This window comes from Triturus cristatus, chromosome 6 (genome assembly GCF_964204655.1).
Source record: "Triturus cristatus chromosome 6, aTriCri1.1, whole genome shotgun sequence".
NCBI lineage: Eukaryota > Metazoa > Chordata > Amphibia > Caudata > Salamandridae > Triturus > Triturus cristatus.
The window spans coordinates 150626147-150645022 of NC_140589.1; the positions used below are offsets into that span (position 1 = coordinate 150626147).

An 18876-nucleotide genomic window follows, 5' to 3' on the forward strand; every position below is an offset into this window, starting at 1 on the left:
CGGAACGTGTGAATGAACAGATGGTTCAGTCAAAGAATAAGGTTAAAATTCAGGAATAATGATGAAAATAACTGCCAATGTTTGTATGTTGAAAATTCAATAAAAGTATTTAAAAATAAAAAATGAAATAATTACCAGAACATGCATGTTTTGATGCAGCACAAAAACCTGCATATTACTCCTTCAAAACTTATAACAGATGCTATTTATCACACCAGATAAATCCTTCCAAACACTGTGTAAATAGTGTTTTAGACATTGCAGATGTGCCATGTACATGTACGTTCAGCATGTGATTGTTATGAATGTATGCTCCCTTCCTCGTATCTGCATTGAGCATGCGCTTCTCACTATTGTGATTCCTTTCTACATGCTTACGCTTCATGGTGCAAACTTTGGGGGGAGGGTGCGTAGTCCATGGCTCAGACTTTCCAGACATTTGAGACCTCAGTCCTGTACCAATGCCAAAATCCTTCCAAGTTACACATATTGTCCAAGATCTTAATTTTCTGCAGTATTCCCTGCTCATTACCTTTTTCCGTACTATTTTGAGGTGTCAGTTTGCCATACCCCAGTACTATTCTTGTCCTCTTTGGCCACTACTTAGGTGCCCACCTAACTCCGTATATCCCCTCTTCATTGGTTGGTTCTCCTTGACATGTCGATCAGTCATCACTGATGGTTCCTATATGTCAGTAATACCTACGTAAGTGTAGGCAATGCTGTGTGCTGTTCTAGACTCCCCGGATTAGTTTTGTCAATTATATTCTAGATGTTTTAGTAAGTAATGACGTGTTGTATCTAATTTACTGGAAAAAATCTTTCTGTACCCAAAAGTGGATATTATGCTGTAGATTCCAAAACTGGGAGAGGCTGTTTGTTAACCAGTCGGGCTGCTGTATTTTGTACCACTTGCATTTTAGAGTGAAGTGATTAATTTGATGCTGCAACAAGCACAATTTCATAGTCCAGACAGTTAATTATCAAGGGCTGGACGAGTGGCACATTGTCCCGAAGCACATGCCAAAGGTAGATGTCACCTGGTCTTTCATAGATAACTTGTTATTCAGCAGAATACCTAAGTTTCTCACTGTGCTTCTGGGAAAGTGAGCCGGACCAAGTTTGACGGGCCACCAATCTGCTGTCCAGTGGCGCTGCGCCCTGCCAAACAGTACAATCTCTGTTTTGTCCCCATTTAACTGGAGACAATTCAGGGACATCCACGTAGCAATTTTTCTCATGCAGGCGATAAATAGATGTTTAATTTTATTTTCTCCATATCTTGCCCAAAAGAGATGACCAATTGGGTATCGTCTGCATAGGAGAGTACTTCAAATACACAGGACTTAAGTAGCTGAGCGAGGGGAGAGATATAAATGTTAAATAGTGTGGGGCTCGGAACCAAGCCCTGAGGAACTCCCCTACCCCTTTCTCCGGCCACATACATCATCCACTCAGCAGTTCAAATTGGATATTTTAAGACCAAAAACAGTACTTGTTTTCAGGTGATACTTATGACTAAAGCCGTCCTAGAAATATGGAAAAGGCATTCAAAACTACATCTAGAGTACAGTCCTGACATTGAGAACAACACTGATATCTGCCAGTTAATGTTGAAGTCGGAGAAATATCTGCTGTCTCCAAAGCAAACGGCCATGACAGTGACCAGTGAGGGACCCTAGTACAAGCGACCTTGACCAAACAATGCCCTTTCTTACAACCTTTCAGGATGTCCAAAAACTTCAACCTGTCTTCCTCAAAAGACTTTGAAGCTTACACCGGCCAGCACCTTGACATCACGCCAGTGGTATACAGGACTATATAAAGACACAATACAGAAATGAATAAATATCTGCTCTTCATTATTTTTGCAACTAGTGTTGTAATGATTATTTTACAGTTCTTCGTCTTTCATATGATTAATGTTTTTCTGTATGCAGCATACCACCAGGGGCTTGGTTCACAAATGGCATTTTGTGAGGATATAAAGTAGAATTAAAGTAGTATTACTCACATACTGTAAAATGAAATTCACAAACCTACGGTCAGAGACCTTCATTATTCCTATCTTTTCTATATCTTTTCTGTACGAGGTCTCAGCCGTGTGTGGAGATTAGGGGTGGGCGGAATTTGCGAAATTCACTTTCGCAAATTATCACGAAAATGTTCAAAATCTCCGCAAACATGCGTAAATATCGCGAAGATGCAGAAGTTTTTTTCCCGCCCGTTCGCGGTATTTTTTGAGTGGTCGCGGCTCGCAAGCTTACCCATGCGGTTGCTCGCGGGCGCGGCCATCTTGTTTTCACTTGTCTCTCGGTGCATGATCGCAAGAAGAAAGACGTGATCGCGCGACGAATGACGTTACTGCGGCCGCGAACTTTCGCGAGACAGTGCAAATGGCTACCAACAATCCAACATCTCGTGGAGAACGCGACCGGATCGGGAAAACTTGTCGGCGAACGCGGGGATTCAGGTAAGGTGATCGCACGCGAGAATGTATTATTTTACAGCGCGAGCAAGCAAAAAATTTCCGGTAATTTTGACATTTTCGCGCTCTCCGCGGAACGCGAAAATGTCAAATTATCGCAATTTCCGCGAGCGGAACGGATTTTTAGCCCAGGCCTAGTGGAGATATCCGCACACATAGGTATAGTTTTTGTGGTAAATATGGGAGAGTGGATGGAAAATGGTAGCGGTTTAGAGTAATTTAAAGAGGGGATCGGAAGGTCTATGCGGATATAAAACATACAACTACAAAAAAGTAAGACAATTAAGTTCACAAAATACACTTCTTCTGTTACTAAAGCGCTAAAGGTGGCAACACAGGTGTAAATGTACTCCAGCCACTCTTTGCGTAAGTCAAGCGGCACACCAGGCTAACCTGCAGCATAGAAATCGGCAAAGGCATGGAATTAAAGTAACACCCCACAGGAGCTTATGTCAAATAAATTACATCAGTTTCACATTTCAAATGTTCTATCTATCTATCTATCTATCTATCTATCTATCTATCTATCTATCTATCTATCTATCTATCTATCTATCTATCTATCTATCTATCTATCTATCTATTTCCTACTGGCGGTTGCCAGTAGGTAGTTATAGTTAGGACCTATTTTCCATAGGAAATCCGCAACATTCTATTCCCAATAAGTCTGGCGCCGGTTGACGAATCTTCGTGAAATTTTCCAAACTTTTGGCCAGCTCCGGCCCGCTCCTATCCTGAAAGTTTCGTGGTGATTCGTCAAGCGGGGGCCGAGAAAAAGGGGGGTCCCAAAACGCATTTTCCCCATGCAATTTCCCATAGGACCTGTTGACGCAGCTACAGCCCGAACTGCTGAACGGAATTACACCAAATTTGGCAAAGAGGTAGTCCTCAGTTCAGACTCGTGCCTTTTGCATAAATGGTGTAAATCCGTTCAGTAGTTCCTGAGAAAATTAGAGTAAAAAAGATAGATATATCTATGGCCTCGGAGGCTCCGCGCACCCTAAGCGCACCGAGCGCGCACCCTCCCCGAACCGAGCGCGCACCCTCCCGATCACGCGCTGAATGCTAATTGGCTGTCAAGTGTCTGTCTACATTCGAAACCAGGAACTGTTGGCAGCCATTTTGTGCCTTGGTAGAAGCGAGGCTGATTAAGTAAGGTAAATAAGTGTGTGAAAGATGTAAAGGGGGCAGGGTAGAAATACTCTGACCCTCTAGTGTTGCTTAGGGGGTCCCAGAAGGACCCCCTTTTTTTTAAACGGCGAAATACGCGCAGGGTGCGCGGTTCCTAACGGGTTGGGTGCGCGGATCCCAAAAAAATGGGAAAAACGAAATAAAAAATACAGTTTAAAAAATATTTTAAAAAATATAAAACTATATTATAAAACATTAACAATTTTTTTTTTAAGACCCAATAAAAACAAATAATATTTTTTAATTTTTAAAAGAATTAATTGAAAAAATAAGTTAAAAATGGGTGATAAAAAAGTATTTTAAAAAAACATAATTAAAGGAATTGACACACTGAAATTGAAAAATTTAGAAATTCAATGAAAATCATTACACATCATAGCTTTAGAGATAAATTATAGATAGGAAAAACCACTGAAAAAACCATAGGTTTCAGGGGTGTTATAGTTAGCTGGACATTTCCCTCGTACAAAACCCTAGAAATTTCCCCGTTATAGTTAGTTCAGCTAACTATAAATCGCGCCCCCCGCAATGCACTGCTGATGACGTCACATATTACATCACTCATGACATAGTCAGTGACATCACTCATGACATCACTGATGACATCTCAAATGACATCACTAATGACATCATCCATGTAATATATTAGTGCATCTTCTCAGACACCGCCAATCATCAATAGATATACTCACACACCTAGTCAATCATGCAAATAATTAATCACACTCCAATTTACTCACCTATACAGTTATACACACACAAGTTCACGTACTCATAAAAATACTACCACATTCTTATGCTCTTATACAATTACTGATACAAGCACACACTCATCCATACAGCCACTATCACAATCACACACTCTCACATATACCCAGTTATATACTCTTACACACATATACCCTGCCTTTCACATATGTAGTTACTCACACATGTACCACTGAGATATACATTCAATCACTAACACACCCATACATACACTCACCCAACCATACAGTCCATCACAGATGCACTCTTAAAACCATGCACCCATAGAATCACCCACTCAGACATCTATGCACAGAGTCACACACACCCTACCCACACAAACACTCAGGCACCCATACAGATACTCAGACAACCAATCAATAACCCATATAGACACTCATATAGCTATTCACAAAACCATGCAGCCACTTATACACCAACAGACAGACAGATACAGACATTCACACAGTTTAGTCACTAGTCTGCAGTAAGATACATTTAATGACTCACTTATAGAGTCAGTCACACACCTAGAAAATCATCCATTCACACACTTATACACCCACTCATTCTTCCATAGGTCTTTCCCTATATATATTAAACATATTAAAACTCTACAGAAACACACACTCACTGGATGACGTCATCAGTAATGTCATTTGAGATGACTCTGCCGGCACCCTGTGACCAGCACATAGCGATCTAGCACCGTTAAGTTCACTAGAGAGTTGATGCCCGGTATGCCTTGAATTACCGTATAAACAGAATTGTATGCTGAAATTATTCCTTGCCGACGATTATGGGCAGGAATTCCTAACAAATGGTTCAGACATGGAAGGGACACACTGATTTTTCCACGTTGTGCGGTGGACAACTGTTTTTTCATCACACAACAGACAGGTACCCCCCACGTACGGGTGACCAAACATGTTATACTTCTTGTGGGGTAAGCAACTGAGCGCTGCTCTTGGTCCTGAGGAAGCGCGGTGGATCAGTTTGACCATTAGGCGCAAAACATGTCGACCTGCATTTTTACTTTATGAGCTACTTGGGCACATCAATTGACCTCATAATTAGCACTAACATGTTTCAAACTTGACAGGGGAATCAAAAGACTAAACGCCTGTATCTGACAACTCCAAGTCATTTTCAGCTCAACTGCACTACATTGCACCAATAACCCAAATACTCATCATATCACAACTAAAATAAGAAGATCTACACCAAAGTGTTACTTTGGGCGCCACCTGTAGGGCATTTCATCTCCGGCCCGACGAGGAGAACTCACCCGATGATGAAGCATGGCATGCCTTGGGATTTGTGAGGGCAACAAGAAACAGTCTTGGCCTGTCCATTAGCTATCACTCCCCTTCAGGAACAGTGAACCCCAATGTTGTAGTAAGCAACATCTTCTGACCTGGGATACTAACAGCGCATTTCAGCGCACAGCAGTGTTGGACGCAGCAGCGTTTTTTAAGCGGACCCCGTTTTTTAATTTTATTTAATATTTCGTTTGTATTCTACCCTGTTTTTAAATCCTACCCTTGTCCCTCACTTGCACGATAACTGTCAACTCACCGCTCTTTGGCGGGTCCCTGGATTCCCCGGCTCCTCCGGACTTCGGCCGCCATATTGGGGGTAGTTTTCCTGGACGCCGGGCGGCGCCAGATTGTGCGAGCAGACCAGCTGTCACAAGGACACGCTGGCCTGCATATAAAGCGACCCTTCTACGCGCAGCGTTTTGCGCGCAGCGTTTTGCCGTAGTGACGCCGGAGTCACGCCAGAGTCCAGCCCGTCTGCGCCGTCAGCGTCCCGGAGGCGAACGGAGCGGCGGACGGGGCTGTATCATTGCAATTACCAACTCCTGCTGCCACTATGGTATGTTATACGTCGCTCGAGCTTCGGTCTCTGCAAAAGGTGTCCTGCGCTTGTTGCAAAGTCTTTCCCGGCCGATACAGGGGTAAGAGACGATATCCTGGTTGTGGTTGGTTCCCAAGCAATGCTCCGGCCACTATACCAAATAGGGAGGTGGACAGTGTGAAGCATCTCTGTCTGCTTTTAAATACTAGATCAGTGCGCAGACATGCTCAGGATATCTATGATCTCCTGACCACTGAAAAACCGTTATGTCTGATGTTGACAGAGACATGGTTAGGGGATTCTTCTAATCCCGATATAGCTACAGCAATTCCCCCAGAATACAATATCTTCAGGCAAGATAGATCGGAGGGGAGGGGGTGTGGCACTTGTAGTGAATAAACTCGTCGCATGCTCCATTATTCCCATGGATGCCATCACAGGATCTGAATCCCTCGCTTTCTCTATAGCATTGGCGCCTCATCAATCTCTTAAAGGGCTTTTAGTTTACAGGCCCCCTGGACCGGCTGGATCCTTCTTCGACGAGCTCCAGTCGGCAATTTCGGCGCTGGTTCTGAGAGCTGAGCACTGTGTATTGGCCGGGGATTTTAATTTCCACATGGATGAGGGATTGGACCCTGATACGATCAAATTGACTGATGTCACGGCCCCCCTAGGTCTTGCCCCCTACCTCTCTGGACCAACGCATGACAAGGGTCATACCTTGGATCAGGTCTTTTCCACATCCCCCATAGAGGTGCTGGCACTTTTGCCGGTGCTTTGGTCAGATCATAGGCTGGCCAAATTTTATGTACTGGGCATCAAGAAACCATCGAGCACTGCTCCTAGGCAGCAGGGACGTGCCCCTAGGGCGTATCATCGGGTGACTCCTGAAATGCTGGCTCAGGCATCTCTTGATCATCCCTGCCCTCTTACGGGAGACTTGGAGAGGGATTTAGAGTCCCTGCAGGCGTGGTTAACGGATAGGCTGAATGATCTAGCCCCTGAGATGGCCCCCCGATTAATATCTAAGCGGGTCTCAGCCCCCTGGTTTACTTAAGCACTGTCGGCTTCTCTACGGCAGTGCAAGGTGGCTGAAAGGGCTTGGCGGTCACAGTATGATCCCGCGGCCAGGCTTGTCTACAGGATAGCGGTTAAAGCATACCATCGGGATATCCTCCTTGAAAAAAAAGGCTATTTGGCAAGGAGGATAGAGGCTGCCTCTAACTCCTGCAAGGAGATTTTCATGATCGTTAGGGAATTTACGGCCCCACGACATAATTCGACCCCGGCCGCTCCTTCTGAGTCGTGGGTTTCTGCCCTTGCCAACTTTTTTACCACCAAGATTAAACTGATCCAGGACTCTCTTCCCTTGAGGGTGGCTGAAGTACCTCCCAGCTCCGAGGACGGCTCAGTTCCGTTGGCCCCTTTGGGCCCAGTCCTGGCAGATTTTCCGCCAATCTCAGTTTTTTCGTCATTAGCACTTATGGCCAACCTTAAATCTGGGTCGCCTCTTGACCCATGTCCGGCCAAATTCCTGGCGAAAATGGCTGAAGTTGTAAATCCGTTGGCGAACCCACTTTTGAATCTCTCCTTGAGTCGGGGGGTGGTCCCGCAGGCCTGGAAGCAGGCGATGGTTATTCCCCTTCTCAAGAAGCCTGGCCTAGACCCTGAGGCTTTGGCCAACTACAGGCCTATCTCTCTTCTCCCTGCGCTGGTTAAGATCTTGGAGAAGCATGTGCACATCGTGCTTTCCAATTTTTTGTAATCTCACAATTTGCTGCACCCTACTCAATCTGGCTTCCGCCCCAATTTAAGCACCGAGACGGCGCTTTTGGAGGTGTCCGAAGCCATTAAAGAGGCACTGGACTCGGGGGGCAAAGCTATGCTCGTAATGCTTGACTTGTCGGCGGCCTTTGACACCCTCCCCCATGAGGGTCTCCTCGCCAGACTTCATGAGATCGGTCTGAGGGGGACGGTGCTCAGCTGGTTTAGATCATTTTTGGCTAGCCGTCGACAAACGGTCTGGGTCTCACCCAGCTCTGCCGTGATGCCGCCTTTGGGAGTCGAAGTTCCGCAGGGCTCGGTGTTGAGCCCGACTCTTTTCAACATCTTTATGACCCCTTTGGCGGCATTGGCGGAGTCTTTTGGGGCCCAGATCGTATCCTATGCCGACGATACCCAGCTCCTCTTTACGTGCAGGAAAGGAGAAGATTTTGATGGAGAGAGTATCCGTGAGTGCCTTGGGGCTGTTTTTAAATGGTTCCAGCTTAACAGCCTCAAGTGCAACTCAGATAAATCTGAGGTACTCTTCTTCGGATGTCCATCTGACCCAGATTGGCAGGAATGGTGGCCTGTTAATATGTTTCCTCCAGCGTGCTCATCCCAGCTAGCAAAGAATTTGGGGATCAAGATTGATAATGGTCTGACGTTAAGATCTCAGATCCTTGGTCTTACGGGAACATGTTTTGGCCTCCTCAGGATGCTCCGTAACTTCCTTCCTCTGCTCTCAGAAGATCATAGGAAGACGACGGTGCAGGCCTTAATTGGTTCAAGACTGGACTACTCCAACGTCCTATATCTTGGCCTGCCGGAAGATCTCCTGCAGGTGGTCCAGAACTCGGCCGCGCGGGCCATCTTTGGCCTGTATAGGCGAGCCAGAGCCTCCGGTCTTTTGCAGTCACTCCATTGGCTGCCTATCCGGAAACGGATAGTTTTTAAGGCCTTGACCTTGGCTCACAAGGCTCTCCACGCTTCGGGAGCAAAATATCTCCAAAGGAGGCTTGCCTTTTACCATCCGGCCCGATCTCTGAGGTCTGAATCATTGTTCCTTGCTGTGGTCCCCCGAGTAAAAAGGGCTCGCATTGGAGGTCGCTCTTTTAAGCTGCTGGCGCCACAGCGTTGGAATACTCTGCCTTTGGCATTACGCAGCACCTCTAATTTGCTGACTTTTAGGAAGGGTCTTAAAACTTGGCTTTTTGCCCTTTAGTTCGCTTTTCTTTCTCTCTGCTGGGCCCGTTTTATTCTATTGTGTTGTGTTATTCTGCTACAGGTTGTCAATAAAAGCGCCGGGACACTCTATGGAGTAGCCGTGCGCTATAAAAGACTAAACTAACATAACATAACATAACATGAGTGATGTCACTGACCATGTCATGAGTGATGTAATATGGGACGTCATCAGCAGTGCATTGCGGGGGCGCGCGATTTATAGTTAGCTGAACTAACTATAACAGGGGAATTTCTAGGGTTTTGTACGAGGGAAATGTCCAGCTAACTATAACACCCCTGAAACCTATGGTTTTTTCAGTGTATATATATATATATATATATAGTTATAGTTGGGACTATTCAAAAGGCGTTTTTTCTTTTCCCAATAACTTTGGCGCTGGTTGACGAATCCTCACGTTTTAAAAAAATGACACTTTTAACATCACAATGGAATTTGCAGAAGAATATTGTTACATCTTTGTTTTTATGAAATTTTAGAGCTATATTGAGAACACATAAGAAAAAGGTTTTAGGCATTGCGATGCGATTAGTTATTAATATGTCTTTCAAATCTTTCTAAATTATTATAATTTTAAGCATTTAAGCTTCCAATAACAATTTCTAACCTGGTACATGATTGATTTTAACTATGTCCAGTGAAAAACATAGCGTATAGAGTTGTATTCTCACGTTACCAATATTCCGACTTAGTATGAATCAGAAGTATTTTGTTGCTTTCCATGCTGTACTTTGCACTTTGCACTTTTTGAAACTACAAAATGGCGGTTGAAGCCTAGTAGCATTGTCATGTGATCAAGGTCCAGGAGGGACCGAAACGCGTCATGGCCGACTGAGCAAGCAATAAACGAATTTGCACTGAATCGTGGTCCGTGCCTGCTTTTGTATCCCGGAGACTGGGGAGAGGAGTAAGCAGCAGAATCGCATATATATATATATATATATATAGTTATAGTTGAGACTATTCAAAAAGCGTTTTTTCTTTTCCCAATAACTTTGGCGCTGGTTGACGAATCCTCACGAAAATTTTAAAACTAGTGGGACGCTCCGGTCAGCTCCTGTTTGGAAAGTTTCGGGTGATTCGTCAAATAGGGGCTGAGAAAAAAAGGGGGTCTCAAAACACGTTTTCCACATGTTAATTTCCATAGGAAAATTTAGACAAAGCTACAGCCCGAACTGCTGAACGGAATTACACCAAATTTGGCACAAACGTAGCGCTTGGTTCAGAAAGCAACCTTTTTTTTTTAAATGGTGTCAATCCGTTCAGTAGTTCCTGGGAAATTAGAAAAAGAAAAAGTTACGATATCTATGGCCGCGGTGGGTTCGCAAACCCTCCCGGGCACGAGCTTCACTCTGATTGGCTGCCAACACTCCAAACCAGGAAGTATTGGCAGCCATCTTGTTACGCGGTAGAACAGAGTCACAAGAAAACAGTGAAACAAAGTGAAAAATGAAGAAAAGGGTGCAGGGTAGAAACACCCTGACCCCCTAGGCCTGCTCAGGGGGTCCCACAAGGACCCTAAGGGCCCAAAAAGGCATTTTAAAAAATGAGGCCCCCGGGTGGGCCAGGTCCCGGGGGCATTGTCATAAAAATAACGTGGGCTCCTGCAACTCCGGGGACCACCACCTCCCAGAGGCTTTTTAAAAAAACGAATGCGTCGGGGGGGGTCTCACACTCCACGCTGCCCCAGAGACCGCCACCTCCCCGGGGCTTCATTAAATAAGGGTGGGTGGGCCTCGCGGGCCCCCCCCAAAGCCCCGGTGACTCCCACCTCCCCGGGGCTGTCAAAAATAATTAGTGTCAGGGGTCTCAAGCCCCCCCACACTGCCCCACGGACCACTCACCTCTCGGGGCACATTGAATTTAAACGGACCCCCGGGGACCACCACCTCCCCGGGGCTTTGCAAATGTTGGGAGGGGGGCCACGCGGCCCCCCTCCTGGAGCCCTTGATGGCCCTGGGGACCGCCACCCTCCAGGGCCGGGATGCCCACCCCTGGGACACTGCTGTTTGCAATGACAGGGCAGGAGCCGTGTCATGTCATGAATGATGTAATATGTGACGTCATCAACAGTGCATTACGGGGGCACAAGTTATAGTTAGCTCAACGAACTATAACGGCGGAATTTCTATGGTCTTGTACGAGTGAAATGTCCAACTATCTATAATGTCCCTGAAACCTATGGTTTTTTCAGTGAATAGAGTAGAGGGGCATTTCCTCTTTAAAAGTGAGCTGCAACATCATTTGTAACTTTGGCGGCATCTGAGGAAGTTTACATAAACGAAACACGCCATGCCGAATGCTGATGGATCTATTAAAGGGCAGCTTACCTGGAAACCCGTGTGCTCCACTTTCTTCAGTAAGGGAGTGTGGTTTAGATATTTGGTTGCGGCCACAAGCACCGTAAGGAGTACCCACTCCGAAGTGGTTTGGCGGTTTTTGTGGCAACCTGTGGTCAGTCTAAAAACCTTTTATAAACACTGAAAACACTGCATGCTGAAAACCTTGCCTGGCTGTTATCTAATGGCGCGACTTCGCTGCAAGAGTACTGCTTACTTAAGCGGTGTTCATCGGCAGTCATCAGGATTCCCAGCGGTGGAGTGAGGGACCAGGAGAACTGCTCATCGCCCACAAAGAAGATCAAGGCACGTACTGGGGGAAAGAGCAGACACCGCCCACTGGGGTCAGTACTTACGTTAAGGTGTCTGCTCTGCACGGACTTGTATTGCTGAGTTCGGGCCACTCCCTGTGTGACTGTGTCAGAGATGCCTCAACCAATCGTAGAGGGGCATTTCCTCTTTAAAAGTGAGCTGGAACATCATTTGTAACTTTGGCGGCATCTGAGGAAGTTCACATAAACGAAATGCGTCATGCCGAATACCGATGGATCTATCAAAGGGCAGCTTACCTGGAAACCCGTGTGTGCTCCACTTTCTTCAGTAAATGAGTGTGGTTTGTATGTATGTATGTATATGTGTGTCCAAGGATTTCAGGAGTTTGTCAGCCTCGCATCGACAGCAACAAATTCAGCGGGCCAGACGCGTTTTGGGCATACCGCCCTTGCTCACTGGCACTTACATGGCGATACAGCAGCAAAAACAGACCAGCTGCGCATATTTGAATGTTCCGCCCGGGTGTATGCACGTAGAGCATCATGGTTAACGTAGTCCGTTTTTTTATTAAACCCCAGTGGGTGCTGCCATACCCCCAAAATGTCCAAATGTCCTTACCCCAGTGGGTTTTGCTGCACAAAGACCGGGCTGAGGTCCTGCCAATACTGAGTCCCTGGATTGGACTTGTCGTACTGCCAGCGTCTCTCAATTGCAGGCGCTGCAGCCCTGCCATGAATCCGCAGTGGGGCATCTTCACGGCTGAGACAAGCCCCACATATGAAATCCAAAAGAGTTGCCCGCAATGAAGACACCACACCCGGCAAGTTTTCACCATTTAATCCAAGGATTGCAGGAGTTTGTCAGGCTCGCATCAACAGCAACAAATACAGCGGGCCAGACGCGTTTCGGGCATACCGCCCTTGCTCACTGGCACTTACACAGAGATACAGCAGCAAAAACAGACCAGCTGCGCATATTTAAATCTTCCGCCGATGTGGGCGTATGTGCGTAAACATTCAAATATGCGCAGCTGGTCTGTTTTTGTTGCTGTATCTCCATGTAAGTGCCAGTGAGCAAGGGCGGTATGCCCGAAACGCATCTGGCCCACTGTATTTGTTGTTGTCGATGCGAGGCTGACAAACTCCTGCAATCCTTGGATTAAATGGTGAAAACTCGCCTAGTGTGGTGTCTTCATTGGGGGTAACTCTTTTGGATTTCATATATATATATATATATATATATATATATATATATATATATATATATATATATATATATATATATATATATATATATGAATAAACAAATTGCACTGAGGCTATTTTGAAAGGGCTCACCACGGCACTCCAACCATCCGGCTTTCTTGGCCCACATGTAGCCCCACAGCCTCTCTCCACAATTAACAAGGTCCGACGCGTTTCGGGGCCAGAACGCCCCCTCCTCATGGACTCCAACACAAAGGCATGCACGGCTCACCTTCATTTGATTCAAAAACATTTTATTGAATCGGTCCGCCCTAAGTGGGTGTGGCTTGCATGGTTTCAGCCACCAGGGATGCTGGTTGCTGTAGTCCGTGAAGGTGAGTATAATTATTAACCTTGAGTAGGTTGCATGCCTCTGTGTACAATTGTCAAAATTAAATCCTTTAGTAGGGAATGAGAACAGGTTCTGAGGCCACAATTTAAAACGGAGTGTCGCGCTGCATGGCAAGAGAGGGTAATCTCGCCACAGTCTCCTCACACGCAGTGTCTTTTAGCCACATGTAGAAGCGGAGCTCCTTCCCACGGCCAGAGCCAGCCGTGTAGGTACAGGGATAAACAAATGGCACTGAGGCTATTTTGAAAGGGCTCACCACGGCACTCCAACCATCCGGCTTTCTTGGCCCACATGTAGCCCCACAGCCTCTCTCCACAATTAACAAGGTCCGACGCGTTTCGGGGCCAGAACGCCCCCTCCTCATGGACTCCAACACAAAGGCATGCACGGCTCACCTTCATTTGATTCAAAAACATTTTATTGAATCGGTCCGCCCTAAGTGGGTGTGGCTTGCATGGTTTCAGCCACCAGGGATGCTGGTTGCTGTAGTCCGTGAAGGTGAGTATAATTATTAACCTTGAGTAGGTTGCATGCCTCTGTGTACAATTGTCAAAATTAAATCCTTTAGTAGGGAATGAGAACAGGTTCTGAGGCCACAATTTAAAACGGAGTGTCGCGCTGCATGGCAAGAGAGGGTAATCTCGCCACAGTCTCCTCACACGCATTGACAATTGTACACAGAGGCATGCAACCTACTCAAGGTTAATAATTATACTCACCTTCACGGAGGGGGACCGATTCAATAAAATGTTTTTGAATCAAATGAAGGTGAGCCGTGCATGCCTTTGTGTTGGAGTCCATGAGGAGGGGGCGTTCTGGCCCCGAAACGCGTCGGACCTTGTTAATTGTGGAGAGAGGCTGTGGGGCTACATGTGGGCCAAGAAAGCCGGATGGTTGGAGTGCCGTGGTGAGCCCTTTCAAAATAGCCTCAGTGCCATTTGTTTATCCCTGTACCTACACGGCTGGCTCTGGCCGTGGGAAGGAGCTCCGCTTCTACATGCGGCTAAAAGACACTGCGTGTGAGGAGACTGTGGCGAGATTACCCTCTCTTGCCATGCAGCGCGACACTCCGTTTTAAATTGTGGCCTCAGAACCTGTTCTCATTCCCTACTAAAGGATTTAATTTTGACAATTGTACACAGAGGCATGCAACCTACTCAAGGTTAATAATTATACTCACCTTCACGGACTACAGCAACCAGCATCCCTGGTGGCTGAAACCATGCAAGCCACACCCACTTAGGGCGGACCGATTCAATAAAATGTTTTTGAATCAAATGAAGGTGAGCCGTGCATGCCTTTGTTTTGGAGTCCATGAGGAGGGGGCGTTCTGGCCCCGAAACGCGTCGGACCTTGTTAATTGTGGAGAGAGGCTGTGGGGCTACATGTGGGCCAAGAAAGCCGGATGGTTGGAGTGCCGTGGTGAGCCCTTTCAAAATAGCCTCAGTGCCATTTGTTTATCCCTGTACCTACACGGCTGGCTCTGGCCGTGGGAAGGAGCTCCGCTTCTACATGCGGCTAAAAGACACTGCGTGTGAGGAGACTGTGGCGAGATTACCCTCTCTTGCCATGCAGCGCGACACTCCGTTTTAAATTGTGGCCTCAGAACCTGTTCTCATTCCCTACTAAAGGATTTAATTTTGACAATTGTACACAGAGGCATGCAACCTACTCAAGGTTAATAATTATACTCACCTTCACGGACTACAGCAACCAGCATCCCTGGTGGCTGAAACCATGCAAGCCACACCCACTTAGGGCGGACCGATTCAATAAAATGTTTTTGAATCAAATGAAGGTGAGCCGTGCATGCCTTTGTGTTGGAGTCCATGAGGAGGGGGCGTTCTGGCCCCGAAACGCGTCGGACCTTGTTAATTGTGGAGAGAGGCTGTGGGGCTACATGTGGGCCAAGAAAGCCGGATGGTTGGAGTGCCATGGTGAGCCCTTTCAAAATAGCCTCAGTGCCATTTGTTTATCCCTGTACCTACACGGCTGGCTCTGGCCGTGGGAAGGAGCTCCGCTTCTACATGTGGCTAAAAGACACTGCGTGTGAGGAGACTGTGGCGAGATTACCCTCTCTTGCCATGCAGCGCGACACTCCGTTTTAAATTGTGGCCTCAGAACCTGTTCTCATTCCCTACTAAAGGATTTAATTTTGACAATTGTACACAGAGGCATGCAACCTACTCAAGGTTAATAATTATACTCACCTTCACGGACTACAGCAACCAGCATCCCTGGTGGCTGAAACCATGCAAGCCACACCCACTTAGGGCGGACCGATTCAATAAAATGTTTTTGAATCAAATGAAGGTGAGCCGTGCATGCCTTTGTGTTGGAGTCCATGAGGAGGGGGCGTTCTGGCCCCGAAACGCGTCGGACCTTGTTAATTGTGGAGAGAGGCTGTGGGGCTACATGTGGGCCAAGAAAGCCGGATGGTTGGAGTGCCGTGGTGAGCCCTTTCAAAATAGCCTCAGTGCCATTTGTTTATCCCTGTACCTACACGGCTGGCTCTGGCCGTGGGAAGGAGCTCCGCTTCTACATGCGGCTAAAAGACACTGCGTGTGGGGAGACTGTGGCGAGATTACCCTCTCTTGCCATGCAGCGCGACACTCCGTTTTAAATTGTGGCCTCAGAACCTGTTCTCATTCCCTACTAAAGGATTTAATTTTGACAATTGTACACAGAGGCATGCAACCTACTCAAGGTTAATAATTATACTCACCTTCACGGACTACAGCAACCAGCATCCCTGGTGGCTGAAACCATGCAAGCCACACCCACTTAGGGCGGACCGATTCAATAAAATGTTTTTGAATCAAATGAAGGTGAGCCGTGCATGCCTTTGTGTTGGAGTCCATGAGGAGGGGGCGTTCTGGCCCCGAAACGCGTCGGACCTTGTTAATTGTGGAGAGAGGCTGTGGGGCTACATGTGGGCCAAGAAAGCCGGTTGGTTGGAGTGCCGTGGTGAGCCCTTTCAAAATAGCCTCAGTGCCATTTGTTTATCCATATATATATATATATATATACATATATATTTGCATTGTTACAGTTAGGTTGGATTTACCATAGGAAGAGCTTTTTTAGTTCTACTGATAACTTTAGCACCGTTATATGAATCATCACGAAACTTTTAAAAAAATTGTTTATTCAGCGCGGTTGCCTCTTGGAAAGTTTCAGGTAATCTACCAATCAGGTGCTGAGAAAAAGGGAGCTCCCAAAATGCTTGTTCCCTACGCTGTTTTCATAGGGACAATTAGACAACAATACAGAAAGAACAACCAAACATATTTACACCAAATTTCTCAGAAAGCTAGATCTTTACTCAGAAGCACGACTTTTGTGATGTGGTATCAATGTGTTCAGTAGTTTTTGGAAATTAAGGTTAAAAATGTATAGGTATCTAGTGCCGAAGGACTCCTGCAGGAGCGGGAGTTCAAAAGATAAGATCTGATTGACTTCTGAAAACTTCAACAAGATGTTTGTCTCACATTTAGGACTTGGTCTCTGTGTCCTGGGGAAAAAAACAACATATAGGGAGCAGGATAGGGGCACCCTATTCTTCTCTAGTCTTGTGTGGGGAGGTCCCTGGAGCCAAAATAAAAAACATATTGTCACATGGTCCATGGGAACATTGTCATTTTTCTCTGAGTTAGCATGAGCACACTACAACGTGCCTGCTGCTTTGCGCTCATTCCTACACAACTTTATTGTTGTAATAATTTCTATGGCCGTTTTCACATTAGAACTCATCGCTGTGTTCACTCTCTGCAGGTTCCTGGGATTTTGACTGAACATTGTGAGCAAGGTCGAACAACAATGCCCCTTGTTATTTTGTTCTGGCCAGGCTTTGGCCCTTTAGAAAAAACATACCGATGCAGCTATTGTTTGGACAAACGTACTTTGGTTTTGTTAGAATAAACGAATAGGTAGCACACACTTAGAGAGGGACCTTTCCAGGGAGAAGAGCGAGACAGCACCTATGATGTAGATCTACCATCTATCGGTTAAGGTATGGGGTCTGCTGACAAAGCTCAGAGATCTTCTAACATATAATAATAATGCTTCTTAGCGAGGGGGGGAGGTTAAGCTCTATTGTCTTTCCATGATAACATCTCCCTTCATGATTTATGGACTAGCTGCTATGCTGACCGTATATGTACTATGCATTTTCCTGCTTGTGGCACGTATGCTGCATGTTGGGGCACGTTAGTTAAAATAAATATTTTTAAACTGTTTGGTGTCTCTGTCAGATCTTATTGTCGACAAGTACAAGAGTGAGAGCGAAAGGGTGTGTCTTGTTACCACGATTCCTGAGAGATATGGGAGTGTTGTGTTGCGGGGTGTCTAATCATTTGTTTCTCTGTGAGTGAGTAGGAGAGCAAGTGAGACACTATAGCTAGTCGGTTCTGGGCTCATGGGTACTAAGGTGGTAGGATGACTCAGTCCCTATACACCAAGGTCCTATAATGCCAAGCATAGTTCTGTTTTTGTGCAGAATCCCTGCAACAATATATTGATACAACAAAACTGCAAGAGTACCACAGGAATTTTTTTGACAAAATCTAAAAAAATGACAGGACTTTCCTTTTCTATTATAATCCTCCTGGGGTGGGCCAGGCCCTGAAAGGGTCACCACCTTTATTTTAAATAATTAATATGGGGAGGAGGTGTGTAAGGGGGGGTCCCATCACCCCGGGTGCTGGTGCATTTATGATATGCCCCAGGACCAGATACCTGAGGCCCACAACAACAGCAAAGTAGAGCCCCAATGGCAGACCCCACGCACCTCAGGAGAGTGCAGGGAGAGCAGTGAACAGAGTTGCTCCCACTACAGAAGCATAGGAAGAATTGCTCTCACAGAGCGGGAACAGAATCCAAGTGGCCAGCTCACAGGTGCTGGAGGGCAGCGCGAACAGGAAGCCAGTGGGGTTGTGGGGGTCTTGTTGTAACACACACTATCCATTAAGTATGGTTCTTTTCTTGGTGGTAAGTAGGTATACACTGGCAGAATAGCAAGCTCTCTTGAGGGATCTTCTGATCAGTTTATGTGGTTAGCCTGTATCCTGCAGTTTCACCGCTAATGCTTAGGACAACACTCCACCACTCTGCAAATGTGCCTCCCGGTGCACTACTAGTTGGGGGGTGAAGTCCTCTTGGCTCCAGAGGCCTTGGGACCAAGAAGCCCTTCTGGTACCTCCTGTAATCCCTATGCAGCGGAATTCCTGAGAGGTGGTCGGAGGCCCAGCCCCCTTTCTCCTCCACTCTGCAAACACGACTGCTAGTTAAAAAACCTAAGAAATTCACCCAAAAAAAAAAACGTTACAGGGGCAAAGTATACTATCATTACTATTTTATTTCTTTCTTCCCTTTTC

General features: G+C 46.2%; 1 protein-coding gene across 1 annotated transcript in view; it reads left to right on the forward strand.

Moving 5' to 3' along the window:
- The window catches only part of DNAH14 (dynein axonemal heavy chain 14), an 894889-nt gene that overhangs the window by 440936 nt on the left and 435077 nt on the right, over window positions 1-18876 (forward strand). The gene's annotated exons all lie outside the window — the stretch shown is intronic.